This window comes from Manis javanica, chromosome 4, assembly GCF_040802235.1.
Source record: "Manis javanica isolate MJ-LG chromosome 4, MJ_LKY, whole genome shotgun sequence".
In the NCBI taxonomy this organism is placed as follows: Eukaryota; Metazoa; Chordata; class Mammalia; order Pholidota; family Manidae; genus Manis; species Manis javanica.
Window position 1 is genome coordinate 63,684,317 of NC_133159.1, and position 18,193 is coordinate 63,702,509.

Below are 18,193 nucleotides of genomic sequence, written 5' to 3' on the forward strand. Positions count from 1 at the left end.
GGTCAGTATCCTGGGAGGAAGAGTTTTACGGGGATAGTAAGATAATGCACCACTTCGCTAACATTTTGCCAGCAGCCTCCACTTCTTGAGCATTGCTGTTTCTTCTCAGGGAAGCTGGAAAGGATGAGGTAATGACTTAAACCCCTGGCCATAGCAATAGCAGAATCAATAGCCATTTATTCTTTGCCTGCTCTTTCCCAGGCATCATACTGGATAGGCATCATACAAGAACCTTTAAATTATCATCTTATTTAATCATCACAATCATTCTGTGAGGTAGCTCTCTATTCCATTTTATAGATAGCACAGCTGGGTTAAGAAGATTAGGTGACTAGTCCAGGATTGCACCAGGATTTAGAACTAAGATTGGAACCCAGACCCATAAACTCAAAAACATTCTCTCCACTGAACGTTTCATCCCCCCAAGGCTTCTTTGTTTCTGCCATCAACTTTGCCAAAGGTTGCATTTGCCATAATGTGTGATCTTTTCCAAGCTTCAAGCATTTCTTTTAATTAGCCATTGTATAAATTGCAAAAACAAACAAACAAAAAAACCTGATTGGGATTCATCTCTTTCCCTTCCAGTAGTACAATAGTAGAAAGCATGGAATTTGAGAGAGAAGACTAAATGAACTGTATTTAGCAAAGGATCAGAGGAACCCTCAAGTGAATAACAATCAAACATTGAATTTCTGCATTTTAGATAGTGAGTCATTTACTCTACAACCCAATGAGACTTTCTCCTGATTCCAGATTGTGAACTTGTGTCCTTGGAGAATAAAAGGCTTTACCATTAACCAGCCAAGTCACTTTTGTGTGGTTTTAGAAGAACCTTACCTACACTTTATTCCCTTGGAAGCTAGCATTTTGCAGAGTTTCTGCACTAAGGGACTAGAGCTAAAAGAAAAGAGAAAGCCAAGAAATCTATTTGAAAACTGTCAGCATCATCTTGATGGGAGTTACAATGCTTTGACTTCAATGAAAAAGCAAAAGAAAGCAAGCCAGCCAGTTATAAATTTAATTTATGAAAATAATACCACGGGCCTAAAGCATCCAACAGTACAGCCGTTGATTCTTCTTTCTTGTTCCTTGGGGAGCTATTGCTACGTTTGATATGGCGAACTTTGAATTGTCTTACTTTATCATTTAAATGTCATATCAGCCAAACACTGAGAGCATCTGAGGAGTTGTACACTTACTGAGAAAAGACAAGAGAGTGTTTTTTTCACATCTTTCAGAAAAAAATATTACTTGGTTGACAGATTTTTCCCTGTTGGTGAGGATGTTGTTTCCTAATTCTTTCCTCTCTTTTGTTTCCCCCACAATGTTATGTTTCCTTGGCTCTGTGTGAGGCACTGGGAGAGGGTAAATCATAATGTTCCAAGTTTCTGGTTTTTCTTAACCTCTGGGAATATTTTCTTTAACATAGTTGTTGGAAAGATGGCTATTACCTGCCAGAAAATAAAACAACCAATTTTTCATCACAAGTTAAATAAACATTGAAAAATCAGCATTCTACAAGGACCATTAGCTTATGTATCACTATAAAATGTTTTATGACTCTTGGTATAGAGGATGCTCACGTAAAAATAAACTGTGTCATAACAAACATTTCTCCCTGTCATGTTTATAACAGCCCTAATATCAAATAAATCTAGGTTGCATATTGTTAGTCTCCAGGAAAACTGACCTTCGGTTTTAAATAGTTGGGTTAAATCATTGTGAGGATGATGCAGTCTTAGATATAAGGAGATACAAACTTGTATCAACTCCCTAGGTCATCTTTTATTTAGAAGAGGGGAGATGTCTCAATGAACTGAAATTGCTCTGGAGTGACCCACTGAATTTATGTATCTGCTTATTCTGACTACTGCTCCACACACTGTGCCAGGGAGAATTCTGCACATAGCTCCCTGGGTTTTTGAGAGAGTAATCCATAGAAATACATAGATTAAAAACCATGAGCAGTTACCATTGTACATCTGTCAAATTATGAAGTCATTATTAGAGCGTAACAGTCCCTGAGGGTAGAATATTGGTGAAGCTGCCGAGTTCATATCTTACTGGTAGCAATACAATTGCTTTGGAAAGCATTGTGGCAATGCATAAAAGTGTTCATAGCCTTTGGTAGTTTATTTACACTTCTGGGAATTTAGCCTAAGGAAATCATTTAGAAGAATAAAAAGAGCTAAGATGTTCACTGCAGACTTTTTTATATTATTGTACAGTTAGAAACAAGTCAAGTACTCAACAAATGAGACTCAATTTTTAAAAATTTACGTAGGTTTATATTCATGAAATCTAATTGGTAACATGTAAAAGTTAAGGATATAGGGCTCAGGGAGAAAATTATAATTATGAGGGTATAAAATTATTGCATGCATAGGAAGAAATGGAATTTGGTAAAATGTGTTCAGGTGTAGCTTTCAGTCTTCAGTCTAGTTTTACATTGTTGTTTTGCATTTAACAATAATAGCATTTAAAAGCTACTTGACTAGACATTAATATCACTGGAGAAAGTTCTTTTTAATTGGAACTTTGCTAAGATAGTTATAGTTGTCTAAAGGTATATACCTCTGGGGCCTGAAAGTGTCAAGGATTTGGAAAATTGCTATTTAATGATCAGATTTAAGCAAAAGAGAAGCCAAATAAACAAGAGAGGTAGACATCTTTCAATAATAATGAAACCTCCCATTTTTGTTCTCTTCGGGGTTTTCACTGTTGGTGCAAGAGTAAGATCTCATCAGATAATTTAGATGGAAGTCATTTTCTTTAACATGTTGAAACAGTGTGGCGTGTGGTCATGAACTGCAAAGTCCTTATATGAATGGGGTTAATAGACCTTGTGGAAGGGATTCTATCCCAAAATCTATAGGACAGAAAGGGAATGTGGAAATATTCCTGCTAGGCTTGAATCAGACCTAAAAATCCATAGAAAAAGGCCTATTGTAAATACTCTAAATATCCAACAATAGGGGACTAGTTAAATAAAGCATGCTGTGGATATACAGTGGACTATCAGGTGGACACTGAAAGTAGAGAAATATATGTTTATCTATGTAAATCTATAGTAAAGTTATGTGAAAAAAAGTGAAATATAATACTATGTATAGAGCATGACTCCAATTTTTACACTCTCACTCATAAGAAAGAAGAAATTAAAAAGATGTAAATGTGTCAACAATGGTCTTGTGAATAGTGGGATAGCAGGCAATTAATTCCCTGTTCCATATTCTCCAGTTATTTTTTCACCCTTAATTAGGGGAAAGTTGTAAAAATTGTTTTTTAAATTGCATTTAATATAAGCACTCAAATATAATGATTGAACTGATGCCTGAAATAATTTTAGAAAGAGGTAACATAAATTAAAATAAAATAGAATAAAGTGCAATTATGATTGCTTCCATTCACTAAAGGTCTACAGAGGTGTTCAGATGAGACTGTTTGCTTTTTATGTAACTCCACCAGTGAGCAGCTTGCATTGAAATGCCAAATATCGGTATTTATGTATATGCAAGCTCTTGCTGACACTCTCATGTTTTCTTTTCTTTTTTTTTTCTCTGTAATTCTTTTGCTAAAATTAGGGTGTTATATATACCAGAATCAGTCAATTCTCCCTCCCTCCCTCCTTCCTCCGCTCATCCCCTTCAGTTCTACAAATAGTAGGCAAAGAGAGTAAGGAGGGGTTTAGCGTAGTTGCCCATTTGTGAAAGGGCTGAGGTTCATAAAATCTGGAAGAAATGAAAGCAACAGGCAACAGTGACCCTACCTTAAGTACAGGTCAGCATCTAGATAAAGCCTTTACCCCCAAATACTTCAATACATATAATTTCAATAGCTATTTGGGGCACTTGCAGAGCCTGATGTTAGCCTTCTGGATCCATACAGTAAGAAACAAAAAATCCTTTAGCCCTGAATCCTACTAAATAGAGACCCTGCAAAAGGCCAGTGTTGTGTTTTTTGTTTGTGAATATACTGAAGGAGCCTCTCATCACTGAACATCCCAGCCCTGCACTTACTGACAGGACATGAACTCTCCAGGCCATTACCTTCACCGCCCCTCTGAAAGTGCTCATAAATGGGAAGGTTAGAGTTATTCTGTACTCTTCACTTTGACCAGCACATTTTTGTCTCTGCTTATAACACATGAGAATCTAGACTCCTACCTGTCCTCTGAGGTCAAGGGACTGTGGAATTCCATATCCCACGTGTGATGGGCCAGTGTAGTTAATCATTAGAGGGCATTTCTAATCAATGTAATTTAACAATAGCAAAACCTGGAAATTTCTTGTTAACTTTTAAGTATTTTGAGTAAATGTTTATGAAATAGAAAAAAGAAAGAAAGAAGAAAAGTAGGAAGTAAAGGGGGTGGGGGAGGAAGAGAAGGAGATACTCTGGCACCACACATGAAAAACTAATAGTCTTCCCTTGGGAACAAATCTGCTGATAGGGAATCACTTGCTTTTGCTACTTTAATGGTATAAAAGAGAAAGCCCCACAAAAGGGTAACCTATTGGTTATTATAATATTATTAGCTACGTAGTAAAAGAATGTTATTTATGCAGGAGACAATTGTTGCATTTTTCTTTTAAATCCCTCTGGTTATGTTTTGCAATATTTAGCTTGGGGGTTAGCCAAAAATGTCTTTTTTATTCCCCTTATAAAAGACTACTGTTGAAAGACTTCTTTTTCCTTATTTATGGCTACCCTAACACAGCACACCTCCTCCTCCTGTTTCTTCTTTCCTGTCCTCATCATTTACATTTTTTGTTACTTTCTTATGGATTCAGGGACTATATCTAACAGAACAGAACACCAGATTGCCCCCAGGCCCAGCACAGGGCCTTGCATATAGTGTAGGCACTCAGTAAATATTGAATGGATTCAATTCAGAGCCCTGGGGAAAAGAGTCACAAATTTATCCAGTAATTCACAAAGAGATATATCTCTGGCAGCTAATCCAGTTAACTTTATTAAGGTAAGCTGAATCCAGAACATGTTTCAAATCATTTCTTTTCTTATAAAAGTTTTGTTTAGTAGATGGACCATTCGTTTCTTAGGATGTTGAACAAATGTGACTCGAACCAGAGCGATTCACAATAAAGGAGACCAGGAGGCTTATAAATGATGTATAAAGCCCACCAATTTAACAATAGGTAAGGCAAGGAGAGCAGTTACATTATTACAGAACAGCCAAAGCCATGGCAATGTAATGCCACCACGGGAGTACTGAGTGGCTTAGCTAGTTTGTGGTAACCCCCTAGAATGGAACAAGTTTGAAACGTTCTGACGGGTATTTGATTTTTTTGCATTAATGGAGCCATTGCTTCAGATGAGCAGAAATGAAAATGGCCCCTCTTGTTTCTCACATTTGCCCAGTGGAGGTTATTTGGGCCAGCTGGAAGGCATTCCCGGTATTAATCACTGTTTACTTACAGTGAAACGATACTCTTTTTTTTTTGAAATACACTTCATGACTGTTTTCTCTCTTAAAGCCTAGGTGCTGCCATAAATCAATCAAAGGACTTACTGCGTTTCTACTGTGTGCCTAGTCCTGTGATTCTCTCTGATGAACTTGATAGAAACATAGGTCATAATATGGTTGTGTGGAGATGAATAGAGCTCATGTGTGAAAGAGACGCCAAGTGAAACTGACTGTTGGAACCTAGGGATGGGATATGATAAGGTAGATTGGCTAACCAAAGAGTGATCTCTCCCACTAGATCTATTCTATTTTTGCATGTAAAACCAATCACTCATTTTTATGTTTATTCATTAAGTAAAGCTCTTACTGTATCAGTCAGGATCCTTTTCATTTGCAAGTGAGAAGAAAATTCCAGCTGAAAATGGTATAAACAACTAAGGAAGTTATTACACCATAAATTGAAAAATACACTTTATCCTGTGCTGTCGCTGTTTTCAAACAGGTTTTTCCCTATGCTCACCCAAATCCAATAGGCAAAAAAAAAAACACAAAAAACCAAGGGCTTTTTTCCCCAGAAGTTTAGACAAAACCTTGAGGCCTGACTTCTATAGTCCAAGTTGGGTAACATGTCCATCTCAAGAGCCCATCACCGAGGCCAAGGTCTCCCACTTTCCCCGTTCTCTCTGGGAGCCAGGACGAGCTCCACACAAAAGGGGCTGCAGCATGGAACAGAGGTGATTCTGCTCAGGCGCTTCCCCTAGAAGCAGGGGCCAGATACTATAAGTAGATGACAAATGTCCACTAGACAAGCATACCTCATTTTATTGCACTTCACTTTACTGTGTTTCCTAGATGGCATCTTTTACAAATTGAAGGCGACCCACCATCATCGCCTATCTATTGGCCCATTTCCCCAACAGCATTTTCTCATTTTGTGTTTCTTTGTCACATTTTGGTAATTCTCACAATATTGTCAGCATTATCATTGTTAGTATATTCTGGTGATCTGTGATCAGGGACTACAACTTCTTAGAAGCTCAGACAGTGATCAGCATTTTTTGCAATGAAGTATTTTAAAATTAAGGTATGTACATTGTTTTTTGAGACATAATGCTATTGCACTCTTAGTAGACCACAGTATAATATAAACGTAACTTTTATATGCACTGGGAAAGCCAACCATTCTTTTGACTGACTTTATAGCAATATTCTCTTTGTCGCAGTGGGCCAGAACTGACCTTGCAGCATCTCCGAGTTTGGGCTTACTGACAGCCATACCTCATGCAGTTTGTTGATAGCAGGACAAACATGACTTGGTCTTCCTCAGAATCCCTCTGGTCTATTAACATAATACTTCATTGCCAATTTATCTATTAAGTCAAAGTTTTTATCCTGTCCTACCACTCCTCAATAATCTGGTTCCTTATTACCTCCTATTAAAATACTAATTCCTTGGTTAACCTCTCTTTCTTTTTATCTTCCAGTCATGGCAAAAGCAACTGGCCACATATCTTTTGGGGTTTCCTGCCTCTGTGGCTTTGCCCTGGAACATCCTTATCCATGCCTACCAATGGCAGTCTGTTTCTCTTTCAGGTCCAATTCAAATACCGTCTTCATAAAATACCTACTAAGTTCCTTATTCTAATATTTGTGACACTTAACATGAACTTATGTTATAGCACTTTACTATTTAATTAACAAGTATTTATCACAATCTGTAAGCTCATTGAAAGTGGGATCCTTAAGGGCAGTGACATGCCTAGCCATCATCAGCAGCTTATGACTCATGAGTAAATAAACGTTCATCCAGTTGCACATATATTGAGCACTGGCACTTAAAACCTAAGAGAGTAGGGCCTGCTTTTCCTTGGATCTCTCTCTCTGCACATAGTATGGCATAATGCATGTGCTTAGATTCAATAAACATTTGTTGCCTATCTAAATGAGATAGAAATAAAAAATATTCAAATATCTAAGTATGGATAATTTCCCCTTTGTTTTACATTCTTTTGGCATCATTCTGTTGCCATTGTATTTTTCCAAACAGCTTTTATAAAGATGTCCAAGTTCTGTTTATCAAATTTGAATAGGAATAAGGTTAATTTTTTTAAGCAATGGGGACTTTTCTCAATAATTGAAAATATTAATGCCAGTGACCTATTGTTAAAAGATTGGGTTTTATGAAGTTCTCCAAGCATCCAAAGGGCTTTGCAGGCCCATGTTCTGTGCAGGTGTTAGTGAGCAAGAGGATTCAGTGTCTCCAAAAAACTGGTGTTTAACCAAGTAAACATTCAGTTTGGGGGATCGCTTTGCAGTATAATCGAGCAAAGTTACTTTTATCTGTGAGTTTGATTTAAATTGGTTAACATTTCAGATGTTTCCATGTAGAAACGTGGTCTAAAATACACAAGCCATAGCTGGGTACCAGAAAAAGATTCATTTCCTCCTTCCCAGCTTTGCTGGACAAGAACAGAGTTCCCATGTTGTGCCTTCCCAGATGAACATGAGAAAGGAAGTCTCTGCTCTCTCTTTTCTTTTCAGCTTCCCTCCTCATTCTTCTTCATGAATCTGCCATCTGAGATGAGTGCCAACAGGTGTCATTTGAAATTTGAAACTAGCATGGCCTTGGTACCTGTGTGAAAGCAGGTACCAAGGCAGAAGCCAGCCTGTAGTGGACTGAACAGCAGGGATATTTGAGTCCCTAAAGTCCGTGTGTGAGTGCATGGGCTCTGGAGCTGGACCACTCAAATTCAAACCCAAACTCTGCCCTTTATGAGCTCTTTGTCGACTGTGGGCAGGTTACTAAATCAATTGCTCTTCCCCACACCTCTACCCCCTACTCTCTCCCTGTCTTGCCAGTGGGTTTGACCTCCGGGCAAATTCACTATGGATTCAATGTGACCAAAGAAATTGACAGCAAAATGTTCTTTGCGGTGAAAGGGTTTATTACCCGGCTTGTTATCCTGGTGATAGGTCAAGCACTAGCGTCTCTGCCTCCAGTCAGAGCACTGGGCTGAGCTCTCTATATAGTGCAATAATAGGTTATTGCCTAAGGGTGTGTAACCAACAGGCCAGTTACATCATCAGGTGGTTTAAGTTCAGTGAGGATCCTGGCCATAGGAACACCAGCTTCCCCACACTCCACCCCTCCAGGATTCTCGCCTTACGATCTATACGCTTTCAATCTTCCGCAATGGTCCCTGTGTGAGAAAGCTGGAGCATTGTAAGCAGATTCCACAACAGCAACAGAGGATAACAACAACTTAGAGAGAATAACAAAAATTAAGATACAAGATTTCGATACAGATAACAAAAATCATAATAATCCTCAAGCCAGAGGAGGTTTCCTAATAACAAAAGTTATAATAAGCCTCAAGCCCAAGGAAGTTTCCAATCCAGAAAGACCTTAGAGGCAATAAGACATATGTTTTAATGACACCAACATAGGCAAATCTTGTCCATCAGGTAGGATGCATGCAAGAGAGGGGTCCTGTAATAGGACTGTAGCAGGAAGGGGGTCCCTTCCAGGTCTAGTATGCCATATTTTTACTCCTTTCCCCGTGGGGGTTACTAAAGGGTCTATAAATAGTGCTACTGGAGGTGCATGCACTGGCCATAATGATAAAACAAAATTCCCCAGTAAGATGCTCCTACTTTCGGGCCATTCAGGATATACTACTGTGATCTTTGGTGCCCACTCTGCTGTTATTCCAGGAATACACAGGAAGCCAGCTTCCAGGCCTTGTCCCCAAGGTGCCAGGAGAGCCAGCCATCGTTGGTCCATGTGTCGAAAGGTCCAAGGCCATGTCCACTCAATGGAGTCTCTGGGGTTCCATGCAGTTGGTGCTGGCAGCAAGATAGTATTCTGGTGGCCAAATCTCAGCTTCAGTGATTCTTCCTTGGTTTGTACTTGCAGTTGTACAGGGGAGGCAGCCATATGTGTTAACATGTCTATGGGGCTCAGGGCTACCTTTCAGTGTCTCTTCATTCAAACACTGTAACATGGTCCCCGCAGACTATTGGTATCTGACGTTAGTCCAGGATTTAACAAGCCACTGTGCCTCTCTATCTTGCCTGCTGTGGTAGGATTGTTTGGTACATGAAAGTTCCATTTGATTCCCAGCTGTTGCACCCATTCTTGCAGTGTATGTCCAGTAAAATGGGTGCCCTGATCACTTTCAATTACCTGTGGTCAGCCATTGGTAGCAAAGAGACACTCTAGATCTCTTTTGGTCATCTGCTGGTCTGCACAACGGGTAGGAAAAGCAACCAGAAGTCCAGTAGCTGTGTGCACACAAGTCATAGCATACCAATATCTTTCTGACACAGGTAGAGGCCCAATATACTCTATCTGCCACCTGATGAGGGGTATAGGCCCCTTAGCTATTGTTCCATGTTGCTGTGGAACTCAGAGTAAGTCCCTTTTGGAGCACACGACACACTCCTGCCAGACTTTGCTAACTTCTTCAAAGGTCAAAGGCAAGCCTCACCGACGGGCTACAGCCCACATTTTTCTTTTGCCCCACATGCAACAAACACTGATATAACCATTGGGCTATATCGGAGGCAGGCTTTCCTTCTAACCAATGTATCTGGGCCAATTTATCTGCTTCATCATTTCCTGGGGATGCCAGTGGCAAATGACCTGTCACATGGTATACTGTAATTATTTTAGTCTGACCACAGGCCCATAAGTCTTGCCACAATTCTTGCCCCCAAAGGAGTCAGTGACCAACCAGCCAGTTGGCATGGTACCAGGTGGTAGCCACGGGGTCAAGCCCCAAAAGACAGCCCAGTTGTCAGTGCAGACAATTGTAGGAAAGGGCTCCTGGCTTATCACAAGCCACACAGCCCGCAACTCTGTCCATTGGCTGCTCTTCCCCTCACCATCTTCCATCCATATTGTCTCAGTCTTAGGATGGAAAACTATGGCCCTCCATTTTGAGGGCTGCCCATGGCTGGAGCCATCTATGTACCATGCATCTGCAGGTATAGGGGCTGGGATGAAAACTGAAGTCAGATAGGGACTCTTTGCTACTAATGGTTCAAAAGCAAGTTCTTCCTGCTTTTCACCAGTGTATGTCACCAGCCCCAATAAGTGTCGGAGTTCTTCAGTCAAGGGGTTACTAGAGAAGGCACTAGGCTGCTATAGGTAAGCAGCCCACTTGGTCAGTATGGGCGTTTATGCCACACCACTCCTTGGCTTTTGGGTCCAGTCTCATACCCACACCAAGATGGGATAGGTGGTTACTCTCTTTATCGGAGCCATTCCAGTGATGGGCTCTGTAGCCAGCAAGGCATGATACACGGCAGCCAGTTGTTTTTCTATCAAAATGAATCATACCTCTGCCCCCTTCCAAAGTTGTGATCAGAATCCAATAGGTTGATGAGTTCATTCAAGCTGCTGCCGGAGACCCCAGCCATAACTGACTTCAGTCACATGAACATCCAGCTCACAGGACCTTGATGGGTCTATCACACTCAAGGCCTGCATGGCCTTGACAGCCCATTTTGCTGTCGTAAAGGGAGATAAACATGTCCCATCCCAGTCCCACCTGATGCCCTTTCATACTAACCAGTGTAAGGGCTTCAGAATTTGTGCCAAGTGCAGGATAAACACTCTCCAGTAGCCTAGAAGACCCAGAAACTCCTGTACCAATGCAACAGTTGTAGGGGTAGGAAAGGTCTGGACTTTATCTATAACTGCTTCTGGTATAATTTGGTCTTACCCGACCAGATGACCCCCAAGAATTTGACAGACAAACCAGGTCCCTGAACCTTGGTACTGTTCACAGCCCATCCTTTCTCCTGTAGATGTTGCAGCAGTCTAAGTGCTGCACCTTCTAGATCTGGAAGAGAATCTGATGTAAGCATGACATCATCTATATAATGGTACAGCTGCACCATTGATGGTTTCTCCTGTGTAGCCAAGTCCTGGGCTACAAGTCCATGACAGATGGTGGGGCTGTGGAGGTATCCCTATGGATGGATAGTGAAAGTCCATTGTCATCCTTCCCATGTGAAGGCAAACTGTTCCTGACCTTCCTGCTCAATGTCAATGGAAAAAAATGGATTAGCAAGATCTACCACATAATGGTATGTTTCTAGTTCATGGCTGAGGGTATCCATCAAGCCTGCAATAGAGGGGACAGCAGCATACATAGGGGGTATGACTTTATTCAGTTCTCTGTAATCCACAGTCATACACCAGGAGCCATCCAGCCTTTTTACTAGCCACATGGGTAATTGAAAGGACTATGGGTGGGCTTTATAATACCCACCTTTTCCAGCTCCTGGAGAGTTTCTCCAATCTCTTTATGCCCTCCAGGCAGTTTGTATTGTTTGGAATTAGTCACCTGCCGAGGCACAGGCGAAGCTATGGGCGGGTGCCTAGCATGTCCTCTCAGAACTGCCTTCACAACATGTACTCTGTCTGAACTCACCTGCAGTGGTCTGTAACCATAGACACTGCAGGATATCAATCCCCAAAATATACTCAGGGATAGGATGTGTATATACACAGTATACTCTTTTGGGGGTAGATGCCCTATTCCCAAAGGGATTTGGGCTTGTTTCACTCTGATAGCCTTCCCCCCATATCCATCTATGATAGTGGGGGTCCCGGAGAACTGCTCAGGGTTACCATGAATCAGTGAACATTCAGCCCCTCTGTCCACCAGAGCCAGGACACATTGTATGTTCACTGGGGACCAATGGATAGCTATTTCAACATGTGGCCTCCAGTATCCACCTAGTCCTTCAGGGAAGATACCTCAACCTTTCCCTCAGTCAAACCTTGTTCCCCAATTATCTTCCTGTGTGGGCTCTAGTGAGGTTGGCTCACTCTCCATCAGCAAACAAACAGGCTGGACTTGTGGCTCTGTCTTTGACCTCAATGGCTAGAACTGCTGCTCTGGTTTCAGTTGTTGCCATAGCTCTAGTAAGATCCTATTTGACTTCCCATCTAATTTCCTTCCATCTGCTCCTGCCCATATTAAATCAACCCACATCTGGGTCCTCATAACCTTCATGTGGCCTTTTAAATTCTTCTTGTGAGTAGCAGACCTTATTTCTTTCCATGTTCTCATGCTTCAGCCCCTCCTAAGTCTGCTACTGTATGTGTCACCTCGTTTATGGGATGTCCTAAGTGAGGGGAAAGAATGGCCACTAGAGACACAAAGAGGGATGTGGGACCGTTTGAAGCACAATATTTCTCATCCCAGTTAGTGAAAATCTCTTCATGTAGGCCGTAATTCTCTGGACTATGAATGGCATTTCTTATGCCTAGCTCTTGTGTCACCTGTTGGAGCTCAGCATATGTCTACCATCTAACAGGAGAGGATGGCAGATCACCCGGATTGGGCCACACAGCATGAAGTACAGCCATAAGCCACAAGGAGTCACTCCCTTCCTGGGGTCTGATGTGCATTTTGTAATCGCTGCCTCAAGGCAGACTGCACTGTCAGGGAAGACAGCTTTCCCATCTCTGATCCCAACAGAACAATTCCATCCACCCCTAAGTCCCACAGACGCAGGAGCCAAGCTGACATTGACTTCTAGGGCTTCTGCCTAAACCGGGAGCCCAAGTTCACCAGCTCAGCCTGAGTGTGGGGGTGGACCATAGAGTGCTCCACGACCTGGGGAGGGGGCTGCTCCTCTCCTTGAGGAACTTTCAGCTGATGGGTCTTTATTTTCTTTACAACCACTGGGCATGCTTTCAATACAGGAGGCACCAGTGCCTCTGGCACCACCCCTTCATCCTTCCCCAGCTCCTCCATTTCAGGGGCTGATGGCACCTTTCTCTCCCCTTCCCTGAGTGCCTCCTCTGCTACAACCTTTACCTTTTCTACTGTGCCTCACAGCAATGCTACCTCAGTCTTCAGCAGCTCTCTTACCTTCACCTCAGTGCTTCGTAGGTGATGTTCTCATGCCACCTCCACCTGTGCTTCCCTCAGGAGTTAGTCCTTTCCCTTGATGGCCTCTTCCTCCTTCAGAGGACCTGGCACAGGAGAGCAGAGTTAGAAGCGCGCTCTCCAGTCGAGGTCTCACCAGGTGTGCAGGGCCTTCTCCCTGCATTGGACTGTGGGCATCGGTGTTACTGCATCTCATTCTGTAAGGAATCTTTTCCCTCTTCAATGGCACCTCACTGCCAGCATTCTCGTGCTGCCTCCTCTCACATTGATGCCATCTCCCTCCTCAGGGAATCCACAGAAGTTTGCAGCTTGCATTCTTGTGCCTAATTTCTTGGGTCTTTTTCAGGAGCATGTTCTTCTCCTGTAGACCTTTTTAACACTGTGAGAAGCAGCCAACCCACAGCCCCCACTGCCTCACGGGCACTCTGTTTCTCAAAGGATGTGCTTACTACACCAAGGGCCACCCCTACAGCCTCAGGTGTCACCTCCACTTGCCTGGGTGAGGCCCTATGAGGCAAGCCACCTCAGACCACATACCCATTGGGGGATGATCCACTGTTTCCCCATTCACAGGGGCAGCCTGCTGAAGTACCCCTCCCATAGGGCAGCCTGTCTTTTTCCTTGTTCAACAATGAATCCTGCCGACTATGCCAATTGTCTTGCCGATGGGTTTCAACCCCAGGCAAGTTCACTATGGATTCAATGTGACCAAAGAATTTGACAGCAAAATGGTCTTTGGGGTGAAAGGGTTTACTACTCAGCTTATTCTACCAGCAGCAGGTCAAGCACTAGAGTCTGCCTCCACCCAGGCACTGGGCCGAACTCTATATATAGCACAAGAATAGCTTATTGCCTAAAGGTGTGGAAGTAGGAGCCTAGCACAGGCCAGTTACATCATCAGGTGGTTTAAGTTCAGTGAGGATCCTGGCCATAGGAACCCCACTTCCCCAAACTCCCTCTCCCACCCCCTGCTCCTATCTCCCCTTATACAAAATTGGAATAAAAATAGAACTATCTCAAGTTTCTTATGGGGCTAAATGAGTTCAAGGGTCTAAAATGCTTAGAACAGTGTTGGTTTCTTTACAAGTACTCAATAAACACTAGCTGTGGTTTTCAAGTATATAAAAATGACAAGCTGGGACTACTTTTAAGTTTGGGTATGAAAACTGGAGAGAAAATGAAGTCATAATCAGATAGACAGCAGAGATTTGGGAGTTAATTTCAGAGAGGTAAAAGATGAATATGCTGGAGGAAAAGAAGCGGTTGTCCAAGAGAGACAGGTTGAGTATATAGACAAGAGAGGGATTAATTGATGGAGTAATATTGATACACTGCAGTCCAATCCAGGGAGATGTCCCTGCACACTTGGTGAGACCTCAACCAGAGAGTGGGCTTCTAAATCTGATCAATAAAAATTCACGAATACTTTGGGTGAGTGTAAGAAAGGAAGGAATTCATTAGAGTGAGAGTAGTAACACATGGCAGCAGCCCTCCAGGCAGCTGAGAGGAGGGAAGTGCAGAGGGAAGGACGGGAAGTTTGTTGAACTCCTACATGGCCTGGGACAGATTCCTTTGCCAACTCCTGAAGCCAGGGTCACCTGGCATCCCGTGTCCACTTGGATCTGCATGGCGTGGGGACCAGCCCCTACCACTCCAGGACTTGGGGAGCCACAGAGCATGAGATAGAGTGACATTGTAGTCTGAGAACTTTGCAAAGAAAGGAGATTTCAGTCAGGCTACTAAGAGCAGATCTCTCAGCTGCTATTCAATCCAGGTCACCCAGGCAATGGGAACCTACAGGGCCATATCAGAGCTCTCAGCAGCTCCTCCCTACTGATCCGGTAGTGGTTACCCTCAGGCACTGGGAACATGTTAGTGAAGACTGCTGGCCTTGCCTTAAGATAAGTTGTTGGCTAATTACCAAAGACTGTGTTAAGAATCTTACTTGTCAACTCTCTGCTTTTAAAATGGAATCTTGGCCTTAAGATGGAGTCCCTCCTGTTCTTACTATGCCATTTATATCTCAGCATTTGTAGGAAAATTAATCATGATGCTTGTCCCATGTCTCTGCCCTGTCTCAGTATTAATGAGAAGATGAGGGAGGATGGAATTCATAGAAGAGGTAGATGGATGGATGAACCTTGGATAGGAGGGGCTTCTTATTTCCAGGGCTGGGAGTAGCGTCGGGGGGAGTAAGTGCGGAAAAGCTAATGATGCACATCTTCATGGGTGGGGAGCAGGAAGTTGAAGGCATTCAAGACTAACAGCTAATTGTCTTTGTTATATAGGGACAGCTCAGCTGGTGGGAGGAAAGCGGCAGCAGGAGTGAGGAATGGAATAGGACCGATAAATGAAGTAGTTACATAGCAGCAACTTCTGGAGGCAAGATGACACTAGTCAGAATGTATAGTCTGACAAAAGGGGTGAGAATTCTGCTATGATCAGAAATTGTGCTCACGTAGTGAGAGACTAGTGTTTGCTTCTGCAAGTGGAACATTTCCAAGTGATGACAAGTCTAAGGTGAACCATTTGAAAATTTTTGTAGTCTGGAGTATGAAGTTAGAATGTAAAATGATTCTTTACCCCAACTAAATGATTGACTATACCCATACTTTTCCTGACTTATTAAATCATCTTTCTCTTTCTTAAAAATGTGAAATGCTTTTGGAAAGGGAGACTTTTAGAGATGGGTTAGAGCCTATCCCTATACCGTCCAATCTGGCCTTGAATAAACTTATAGATGGGAAATTCACTTTTTGTAGGGCTGACCATTCTATTTTGGAGTAGTCTGGACTCCATTAATATTGAAACATAAGTGCTAGAATATAGATCTTATCTAGTTATTATGGTCACACAAAAAGCCCTCCCATCCTACATGCCCATTTACAGTGCTCTTTTGTTATTTTTCCCATCAGGAGGCAAAATCTATCCCTTCCCCTTGAATCTGAGCCTGACTTGTGAATTGCTTTGACCAGGATGAGGCAAAACTGACACTGTGTGACTTTTGTGCCCAGGCCTTGGAACCCTGAGCTACCAACTGAAAAAAAAAACCCAACTCCCTGGCCTGCTGGAGAGAGGGAACAGGTAGCCAGCGGCCTCAGGGAATGACAGAGCACAGGAAGAGAGACCCAGGCAGCCACAACCAGTGCAGCCACCCCAGCAGAATCAGCAGACATGCCAGTCACACCAGCTTAATGCCTGCAACCCCCAGTCAAGTTGCTCCGGCTAATACATGTGGACCAGAAGCAAGCCATTGCCACTGTGCCCTAACTGTATTGCAGAATTGTGAGCAGAAAAATGGTGGCCGTTGCTTTAAGCTTCAGAGTTTTGAGAGCTTTATTATGCTGCAATAGAATGTGAGGAGGAAGAGTTTCTAGGCAGGGAGGCAAATTAAAAGACCTCACACACGATCCAGGTGTCAGGTGATGGACTGACAAGTACAGAGAGAGAGAGACAGGGGACAATGTGGGACAACAGTAGGTGTCAAAGTGCAGTGTGACTTGGTGATTGGATGAGGGCAAAGGAGAAGGGGAAATAAAAGATTATTATGACACAGTATATGGCAGCAGTATATCTTGGTGAAGAACTGGATCCTTGAGGATAGTAAGTCCAGTTTACAGCTGTTATTTTTTGATGTAACAGCACAACTTCCATGTAAAAATGCTCCCTTAGCAGCTGGAGACGCAGGCCTGAAGCTGAGGGCCGAGTCGGGGCTGGAGCTGCTAGAGGCTTCAAACAAAAAGATTCAGCCAGCTCTCCTTTTTGTTCCAGACTAAAGGGTATTTTCTCACTCCTTTATTCTGGATTTAGTAGCAAAGATAGAGATATCAAGGGGTTTTGAAGGGGAGATAGGAGGGAGACGACACGTGAGAGAATAAGGCAACGTGGTATTCTGCAGGATTGCACTGTATTTTAGTTGCACTTCTTGGAAGGCTGCATTGCTTAACATAAAAATAGGGAATGAAACATAGACACTCAACTAAAATTATCATGATTCCAAGGTTTGCCCTTTCAATAGACCCAAAAGAAAATAAAAAATCCTAACCTCAGCTTTTTAAATCACAGAAAGGACAAAAGATGCTTTCCTTTATGGATCCTTAAACCTTCAAAAACGGTACTTTTGTGTTCTGAGCTGGACACACAGGGAGCAAGCTGAGAATGCTGAGGTAGTGAGGTTCTGCTGACAGGCCGCACTGCAACTCCCTGTCTGCCAAGTTGTGCACCATTTGTTTTAAAAAAATGAAAAAACATACTTCTAGAGAGGAGAGGATAGTCTAGTGATTCTACAGTGTAATGTCAAGGTGACCTACTCATGCTGTGCAGTCAACTGGAACTGCATTCAGTCACTTATTGTCTGTGAGGCCTTGGATGTGCCCTTATCCCCTCTGAGCCTCAGCCACTTCATCTCTAAAATGGGGAGGAGACTGTCTGCCTCGGGGGTTGTTCTGAGGAGTTACTGAGACATTGTGTGCAAAGTACTTACTCTGGTAAATGCACAGTAAGTGGTACCTGTCATCATTGGAATTAGTGGTAATTTGGGGCTTTCATATATTCGGCCTCTCATCGAGAGGATTTTTCAGAAATTTTTATAAGAAAATGAAGTCCAACTGCATTTTAGTCAATGATTTCAATGTAACAAATGTTTAATATAATGTTGTATAGCAACAGGCCATTTTACGATTTATAGGTATCATTAAGACCTTCCTCCTTAGACTAATGCTGTTGTACACAGACTCTTTACAAATCTTCAGGCAAAACCAAAATTGACATACTGCTTCCTTCTTAATTCATTGTGCATAATTTTGGATATAAGGAAATAAGCAGTGTTCTAATGCAGGATTCAGTAAACTTTTTT

The 18,193-nt window shown here is 42.4% G+C and overlaps 1 protein-coding gene across 5 annotated transcripts in view; it reads left to right on the top strand.

Moving 5' to 3' along the window:
• Positions 1 to 18,193, top strand: part of ST6GALNAC3 (ST6 N-acetylgalactosaminide alpha-2,6-sialyltransferase 3) — a 614,818-nt gene that overhangs the window by 366,882 nt on the left and 229,743 nt on the right. The window lies entirely within an intron of this gene.